Here is a 9,908-nt window from a genome sequence, read left to right as displayed (position 1 = left end):
GTCGAATAGAGGCATAGAGCACAAAGCCACCCAGCAATTTTTGGCGGGAAAACGATGACGTATGCCCAGCACAGGCCCGTTCAAAACCATCTTTTGCAGAGATTAGACTACCGACATGCGAATGTTGTGCATAGACCAGGCCCGTGTAGACTGTAATCACTGACCGGTGGACTCGGCAGAGGTGTAAACGTGAGTACGCAGTGGAACAACCCCACGCAGCTTTCATCAGCGCCTGCACGCAGCTTTCATCAGCGCCTGCCACCTCCAACCACCCCCCATATCTCGGCTGTGTGCACCGAGTCCACGAGAGCCGAGGCCTCTTTTACCATCGGAATTCATTCTGCCGTGCTCTCTCGTCGCCTTACCGCAGCATCACGATGTCTCTCCGGCGCCTCCTAGGCCTTTCCGCCGCCGTCTCCGACCGCCTAAACCGCTCCCTCTCCACCTCCACGGATGCCTACTCCCGTCCTCCCTGGATCTTGCTCGACCAGGTGACGCTGACCACCGGGTCGGCAGCACTGGGCGCGACCGTGCGCATCGCCGAGCCCCCGCGCTTCTCCGCCCTCACCGTGCCGGCGCTCCTGGTCGACGCCGGAGCCGGCCCCGACCCCGACAGTGACGTCACGCAACTCCTCATCGGCCGCATCTGCTCCACCAGCGCCGACGGCCTCCTCTTCCTTATCGTCTACGATCTCCACGCCACGGCCCCCATCCTCGCCAAGCAGGGCCCCAATCATGTGCGCCGGCTGACCGGCCTCGACCCCGGGCACACCCCAGACATCACGCGCTTCCTCTGCAACCCTCTCACCGGCCAACTGACCCGCCTCCCGGCCATCGGCGCCGGCCGGGAGAAGTTCGGGTGCGGCCCTCACATGGGCGTCCTAACCCAAGCCGGTCGCGCGCACGGGGATCCCGGCAGGCTCGCCGTCGCCGAGCTGCAGGGGAACATGATGCTCCGCTTTCTCTCGGACAGGGCCAAGTGGGAGGTCGCGGTCACCGCGCCGTGGCAACTCCCGCTCGCCCGGCAGTTTTACTCCGAGACGGGCCGGACTGACCAAGAAGCGTTCGCCTTCGGCGGACGGCTGTGGTGGGCTGACCTGAGCTGGGGCGCCGTCTCGGCCGACCCGTTCAGCGACCGGCCGGAGCCCCGCTTCGTGGAGCTGCCGAGGGGCAGCGTGGTGCCTGCACGCCCAGAGCGAGCGGCAGGGTGGCTTGACCTGGAAGGCATGAAGGCCGTGTCCAAAGCTGCGCTGGGCAGGTACCGGCGCATGGGGGTTAGCGAGGGAAGGGTGCGCTACGTCGAGGTGTGGGAGCGCGAGCCGTTCGTGCTCAGCTCCTATGCGCTGGACGACGAGGGTGGCGGCTGGACGCTGGAGCACCGCGTGGTGCTCAGCCGTCTCTGGGCGGATGGAGACCACCCGTGGCTGCCATTGCCGGAGAAGACGACGCCACAAATTGGCGCCCTTACCCACTGAACGGCAACGTCATCTACCTGACGGTCGGCATGCACATCATCGGCGTGGACATGAGCAAGGAGGAGGTGATTGGGAGCTCTCTGCACAACGGCTCGACGTTCTGTGTACCATGCGTGCTTCCACCCTCGCTTGAATCGACCCGGATCCATGCCGCAGGTAATCGCTTCAATTGCTACTAAGCTGCATGCTTACATAGCTTCTTAGTTTTACATAAGCTTTGAAGTTTGAACGCCATGTGAATGGGTGCATTGTGTTGCATATGAGTTCTTTCCTCTGTGATCTTATTTCAATGAGCCTGTCTGTCTACTGGTGCTCCAAGAGTAGGATTTGTTGATCATAATGTGAGATTGTCGAGTAAAGCCGCTCTCTTTATAACTGTAAGTATAGATTTTGCTGACTACTCGGATACGACTAGGATGGGGAACAGAAGTTCTGAAAAGAGATTTTGTTTGTTTTCTTTACTTTGCAAATATGCTCTGATTGTGAATTAGTTAGATGCATGACAAATTGTGATGCATTTGTCTGAATCTTTCTTCTTCTTTTTTTGTGAGGGACATTTGTCTGAATTCGATGTATGAGAAATTGTGATGCATTTGTCTGACGTTGTAACATAAGTTTTAGTCAAGGAATATGATGTACCAAAAGTGATTAGTGTTGCTGGATAATGCCTACATTTCTCTCTCTGCATAACTAGAGAATAACTATCACTCCGAATTATTTTTATCCATGTTAACAACTGGAACAGGGGATATAAGTTTCGATGGGGGGGGGGGGGGGGGGGGTGTGAATGCTAGATAGTAAGAGGTTTATGATGATTGGTGATACACTATCTTTGCTTCCTAAATATCATACTAACACAAGTTACAATCTAGGAGTAAGATGCAGTACCAGTTTTATCTAAAATTGTAACAACGGTACTCCCTCCTTTCCATAGTTCAAATTTGAACTAAAACCACGATAAGAATTATGGAATGGAAGGAGTACTAATTATCATTTCTGCATGGGTTCAAAATGGTGGTAGCACTTGGAACACGTGTTTTCAATCCTAAAACACCATGTAGCCAACCAGAAACTTCTGCCCCCTCCCCACAGAGGCAGCTGAAATGGTTAGGTGGTAAAATTATACATTTAGATTAGTGCCTTAAGTTGAAACACTGGGTTTAGGGTTTTGCGTGGGTGGCTAACATCCAGCCTCACGTCTCAATATATAGATGATCAGAATACAATTACATACGTATACAAATACGTGTACATGTACAATATGCTAGACCCTATTTTACATGCCCCCTCAATCTGAACTACATACAAGATTCAGATTGGTTCTAAAACGGTCTAGCATCTGTCGAGTAGCGGGTTTAGTAAATACATCCGCTAACTGATCATCAGTTGATATAAACCTGACTTCCAGTTTACCAACAGCTACCCGTTCCCTCACAAAATGGAAATCAATCTCAATGTGTTTGGTACGAGCATGAAACACTGGATTCGCCGTCAGGTAAGTTGCCCCTAAGTTATTACACCACAATATGGGTGTGCGCTGCCGTGTGACTCCAAGTTCTGTGAGAACTATGTCTATCCAAATGGCTTCAGCCGCGCCATTTGCCAATGCCTTATACTCTGCCTCGGTGCTAGACCTCGAGACCGTAGGTTGCTTCTTGGAACTCCAAGATATAAGATTGGGTCCAACAAATACAGCAAAGCCACTAGTAGAACGCCGGTCATCAACACAACCTGCCCAGTCTGCGTCGGTGAATATACTGACTCCAGTAAATCTGGACTTACGAATCCGTAGTCCCGTGTCTACCGTACCTTTGATATACCTCAGAATACGCTTAACTGCTTCCCACTGAACCTGGGTAGGCTGAGACAGGAACTGGCACACTTTGTTCACGGCAAAGGAGATATCTGGACGGGTGAGTGTCAGATACTGCAGTGCTCCAACTACATTGCGGTACCTGAAAGAGTCATCGATACTCAGCAATGCTCCACTGTGACGCGAGAGGCTCTCGGATGTAGCAAGTGGAGTGGAAGTGGACTTGCAGTTCTCCATGTTGACGCGATGAAGAAGATCAAGTGCATACTTCTTCTGTGTCAATGTCATGCCCCCTGAATGAAAGGACGCTTCCAATCCAAGAAAGTACTCCAGCCTGCCCAAGTCTTTGATGGGAAAACTCGCAGACAAGGACTGCACAAGGCAATCCACCACATGAGGTGTAGAACCGGCAATCACAATATCATCAACATACACCAGCATGTAGATCTGAATAGCACCATGTGAAAATATGAACAAGGACGCATCCGCCTTGGAAGGAACAAAGCCAAGCTGTGAGAGACGCTGACTCAACCGAGCATACCAGGCACGCGGTGACTGTTTGAGCCCGTAGATGGACCTCTGGAGTTTGCAGACGTGAGAGGGATGATGAGCATCCTCAAAGCCAGGGGTTGCTGCATGTAGACATCTTCGGCCAAAAATCCGTGAAGAAAAGCATTACTCACATCAATCTGGCGAAGACACCACCCGCGGGAGACGGCGAGAGAGAGGACCAGACGAACCGTGGTAGGCTTCACCACGGGGCTGAAAGTATCTCCATAGTCTATCCCTTACTGTTGAGTAAAACCGCGAGCAACGAGGCGAGCTTTGTGCTTGTCAACAGAACCATCCGGACGATGTTTGGTCTTAAAGATCCACTTGCAACCCACAATATTAACACCATGAGGCCGAGGCACCAACACCCATGTGTTTGTGTGACGAAGGGCAGCAAATTCCTCAGACATGGCGGCACGCCAAGCCGGTTCACCAAGAGCATCACGATGAGAGGTGGGTGCGGCGAAGAATGCACGCCGACGGGTGTCGTACCGCACCGTACCATCCGTGTATGTCTTGGCCTTACGCGTATGATCGCGGTGACGGGTGACCATAGTGTGCCCGGTAGCTGCATCACCGGTAGAAGGTGGCGGCGACGAAGGAGACCCGGCCGGTGGTGTCGCGGCTAAACGATCGTCAGCAACAGGCGACACGGGCCGGGGGGACGCGTCGGACTGGGCCGAAACAGGCGATGAGGGAGATCCAGGTGAAGACGGCAGCCCAGAGGATGCGGCTGGCGACTCGACGACAACCGAAGTAGGCGAGGCGGGCTGGGCCGACCCAGGCGAGGCGGGGGACGCAGCGGGCAACCCAGTCGTGCCTGCGGTCGCGCCAGCGGGCGAGGCAGACGGGACCTCGAACGCGCCAGTGGGCGAGGCCGACAAGGCTGCCTCGGGAGGTGTGACATGCACGTCGGGGCCATGCACGTCGATCGCGCCGGTGGATATAGGTGCGACGACGGGTTCCTGGGAAGAAATTAGAGCAGCATCTACAGAAAACAAGTCAGGTGACAAATAGGACAGGTCGTATTTCCGCACATGGACATCCGAAACCGGTTCATTAGATGGAAAAGTGAGAGCATGCTCAATGGAGGCCATGTCAACCGAGACACCCGAGCTAGAGTAAGGGAAAACTGACTCGTCAAAAACAACATCACGGGAGATGTAGATCCTACCCGAGGTGCGATCAAGACACTTATAGCCCTTATGCAGAGGGCTATAGCCAAGGAAGACACACATCTTCGAACAGAACTCCAGCTTGTGAGCATTATACTTGCGGAGACTAGTCCAGCAAGCACACCCAAAAATCCTGAGAGAGGAATAATTGGGTTGAACATGAAACAGGCGGAACAGAGACGTGTCTTTGTTGAGAACCAGAGTGGGCATACGGTTGATGAGATAACACGCCGTAAGAAAGGCCTCATCCCAAAACCGGAGTGGGAGAGACGAGTGTGCCAGTAAGGCAAGACCGGTCTCGACCAAATGACGGTGTTTGCGCTCGGCAATACCGTTCTGCTGAGATGTATGTGGACACGAGACACGGTGAGAGATGCCCGTGCATTGAAAATAGCGATGGAGCTTGTGGTATTCACCACCCCAGTCGGACTGAACAGCCTTGATTTTGCAATCCAAGAGGCGTTCGACATGAGCCTGAAAGTTATAGAAGACTTGCTCAACATCGGACTTATGTTTAAGCAAATAAATCCAAGTGAAGCGCGTGTAATCATCAACAAAACTGACATAATACTTGTACCCCCTGTAACACCCTCGATGCGACTATATCTCCCACGTGTCGAGGCACGACTTAGAGGCATAATCGCATTGAAGGCATATGTCGCAAGTTAGGCAATCTTCACAACATCCCGTGTAATATAGATAATAAAAGGGGAGATAACATAGTTGGCTTACACTCGCCACGTCAATCAAGTCCATAAATAACATTACATCATCCAAACACTCATGGCCCGACTACGGCGCCAAAATAAAAGATAACCCAACATGCGACACGGTCCCGATCAACCTCAACTAGGCACCACTACTGATCATCAGGAAAGGAAACATAGTATCGTTGAGAGTCCTCGTCGAACTCCCACTTGAGCTCAAGCGCGTCACCTGGAGCGGAATCATCAGGCCCTGCATCTGGTGTAATAATAATCTGTGAGCCACAGGGACTCAGCAATCTCGCACCCTCGCGATCAAGACTATTTAAGCTTATAGGTAAGGCAAGGTAAATATGTGGAGCAGCAGCAAGCGACTAGCATATATGGTGGCTAACCTGTTCGCAAAAGAGAGCGAGAAGAGGAGGCAAAGCGCGAACACATAACCTAGAGGGAAAATCCTGCGGCAAACATTACTCCAACACCGTGTCCACTTCCCGGACTCCGCCGAGAAGAGGCCATCATGGTAACACACTCAGTTGATTCATTTTAATTAAGTTAAGGTTCAAGTTATCTACAACCGGACATTAACAAATTCCCATCTGCCCATAACCGTGGGCATGGCTTTCGAAAGTTCAAATCCCTGCAGGGGAGTCCCAACTTAGCCCATGACAAGCTCTCACGGTCAACGAAGGAATAGACCTCCTCCCGAGACTTTCCGATCAGACTCGGTATCTCGGTTCTTCAAGACACTTCGACAGGTTAAAACTAATCCAGCAACACCGCCCGAATGTGCTGACAAATCCCGATAGGAGCTGCACATATCTCGTTCTCAGGGCACAAACGGATAAGCAATCCGTACAACTAAAACTAGCCCTCGAGTTTCCCCGAGGTGGCGCTGCAAGGGGCTCTAGGTTGGACCAACACTCAGAGGAGCACTGGCCCGGGGGGTTTTAAATAAGATGACCCTCAGGCTCCGGAAACCCAAGGGAAAAAGAGGCTAGGTGGCAAATGGTAAAACCAAGGTTGGGCATTGCTGGAAAAGCTTTAATCAAGGCGAACTATCAAGGGGTTCCCATTATAACCCAACCGCGTAAGGAACGCAAAAATCCGGGAACATAACACCGATATGACGGAAACTAGGGCGGCAAGAGTGGAACAAAACACTAGGCGAGAGGCCGAGCCTTCCACCCTTTACCAAGTATATAGATGCATTAAGATAACAAGATAATATAATGATATCTGAACAAGTAAATAAATGTTCCAACAAGGAACGGTCTCCAATCTTCACCTGCAACTAGCAATGCTATAAGAGGGGCTGAGCAAAGCGGTAACATAGCCAAACAACGGTTTGCTAGGACATGGTGGGTTAGAGGTTTGACATGGCAATTTGGGAGGCTTGAAAGCAAGTGGTAGGCATCGTAGCATTGGCATAGCAAAAGAGCGAGCATCTAGCAAAGCAAAGATAGTAGTGATTTCGAGGGTATGATCATCTTGCCTGCAAAGTGGTCAGAGTTGACTGGATCCTCGAAAGCAAACTCAACGGGCTCCTCGTTAGCGAACTCGTCTCCCGGCTCTACCCAAACAAGACAAATAAGCAACAAGGACACAATCAACCACGTGCAAGGATCAAACAATAGGATGCAAGGATGGTATGCTATGCGGGATGCGATGTGGGATGCATATGCAAGATTTGACAAGGGATGCATGAACCTGGCCTCAACTTGGAAATCCAAGTGTGCCACTGGAAAGATGAGAAGAAATCGCTTAAAAACGATATAAAGAACGCCGGAATCGGAGTTACGGTTTGGAAATGGTAAGCAATTCAAATATGACACCGGTCTGCGATTTACAGCAAGTAGCCAACTAAATGCGACAAGATGAACATGCTACAGCACTCAAACATGGCAAAAAAATACATGGCAGGGATGCATTCATGATGCTTAACAAAAGTCTAGCACTGAGCTACGGACAAATCATCCATTAACAGGTTCAAACAAGCATGGCAAAAATGCATATGGCAAACAGATTTCAGACTTAGTGAAATTAACACTTGTCTGGAATTTCAGATCAGGTAGCACACTTTGGAGCAGCAAAACTACATGCTACAGGACCTGAACATGGCAAAATAAAGTATGGCATGGAGCTACTCAAAGATCTTAACAAAAGTCCCTTAGTGACCTTGAGCCAAAAGGGATCAGAAAATACAATTGCAAGCATGTGAACATGGCAAAAACATAATCAGTTCTCAGACTTAGTGAAAACTGGAGCATGCTGAAAACAGATATCAAGTAGGCATGTTTACGAGCTCGATGCACTCACTACAGAGCAATTCATGATAATCTAAGCTTACACCCATCAAGAATACACAAAATGCAAGCTAGACATGGCAAGAACAATAACATAGCATGCACAGATCAACTACAACATCATCGGCAAAATCGCTAACAAGTAGACAATCTGCCCAGATTCACGAAGTAGCAAAAGTAGAGCTTGATTGACTCAAGATAGGTGCTCCATAATTGCAAACAAAGAAATGGATGGATAGAGCACTACAAGATTAACAAAACATCCTTACTGATCATCCTTAAAAGAGGCACGGATCACTAGGAAACAACATGAACATATGGCCATATGAGATAAACAGCTCAAGGACTTAGTGGAAATGCTAAGTCCCTGAAATCAGCATTACCAAGTACCTCACTTTGCAAGCTCGTGCTATTCACCACACACATCACAAAAATACATGGGTTGCACCTTTGGAAAGATGGCAAAACCCTTAACAAAACATATGTAGAGCTCATGAGCATATCATGCACACAATAATCATGGCAAAAATGACAAATATCTAAATAGAGCAACAGATCTGACAATTATCTCAAGTAGCATTCTTCTAACAGCATTTCGGGCATCAAGATGAACTCAAATGAAAATGATGCAATGGAATGAAACGATGTACTCTCTGAGACGAACATTTTGATATGCTATATGCCCAAATCGGAGCTACGGATGCAAAGTTATGGCACGATGAAATATGCAAAAAAAATATGCAGAAAAGGGACATAGGCGGAATCGACCTAGGGTTTACTGTAGCTGGATCTGGATCTCGCCGGTGCGCGGATCAAGGATCGCCGGGGAGGGCGCCGGGAAGAAGGCCGGCGAGGTTGGGGCGCCGGATCCCGCCGGATCCGACCCGTAGAGGCGGCGGAAAGGTGCGGCTGCGGCGGAGCAGGAGGTCAGCGGCGGGGCGGTCGGCCGGCGACGATGGACGCGGCGGCCGGTGCGGGTGACGTTCGGTGGCGGAGCAGCGGCGTGGCGGCGGCCGGCAATCGCGGCGTGGTGGCGGCCGGCAATGGCGGCGCGGCGGCCGGCCAGGAGAAGAGGCGTCGATCGTGGGGAAGATGGGAGGCGGCGCGGTCGGGCGCCTCGGCCCGAGTCGGGCGGCGGGAGGGCCGGCCACGGGCCTAACGGGCCCGCGCGGTCGGCGGCGATGTGGGGACCGGCCCAGGGACAGGTGTCGCGTGGAGATTGGCCGAGAGGGAGCGGGGCGGACACGTCCGGCCGTCCGGATTTCGTCCGGCGGCAGCGGGTGGAGTTTTTCTAGGGTTTCGTCCGTGATTCGAATGGGGGGTCTTTAAATAGGCATAGAGGGAGTTAGGAGAGTCCAAATGAGGTGCGGTTTTCGGCCACGCGATCGTGATCGAACGCTCTAGATGATGGAGAGGTTTTAGGTGGGTTTTGGGCCAAAATGGAGGGGTGTTGGGCTGCAACACACGCAAGGCCTTTTCGGTCCCTCGGTTAACCGTTGGAGTATCAAACGAAGTCCAAATGATACGAAACTTGACAGGCGGTCTACCGGTAGTAAACCAAGGTCGCTTGGCAAGTCTCGGTCTAATCCGGAAATGTTTAATCCCCACACACGAAAGAAAGGTAGAAATGACCACCGGAGGAGAACGAAGTGCCGGAATGCAAACGGACAACGGGGAAAATGCTCGAATGCAAGAGATGAACACGTATGCAAATGCAATGCACATGATGACATGATATGAGATGCATGACAACGACAACAACACACGGAGACAAAAACCCGAACCCGAGAAAATAAAATAACTTAAAGCTGGAAACGGCAAGAGTTGGAGTACAAATTGGGAAAGTTACATCCGGGGTGTTACAACACTCCACCACTACAAAA

The 9,908-nt window shown here is 51.0% G+C and overlaps 1 pseudogene; it reads left to right on the top strand.

Annotated features, from left to right (window-relative positions):
* Positions 1-377: 377 nt before the first annotated feature.
* Positions 378-1,654, top strand: LOC125516546 (uncharacterized; annotated as a pseudogene).
* Positions 1,655-9,908: the final 8,254 nt, after the last annotated feature.

The sequence above is a fragment of the Triticum urartu genome, chromosome 6A (assembly GCF_056163025.1).
Source record: "Triticum urartu cultivar PI428250 chromosome 6A, HENAU_Tu73, whole genome shotgun sequence".
NCBI classification, from domain to species: Eukaryota; Viridiplantae; Streptophyta; class Magnoliopsida; order Poales; family Poaceae; genus Triticum; species Triticum urartu.
Note: the sequence above shows the minus strand (reverse complement) of the source record. Positions and strands in the feature narration are given on the sequence as shown.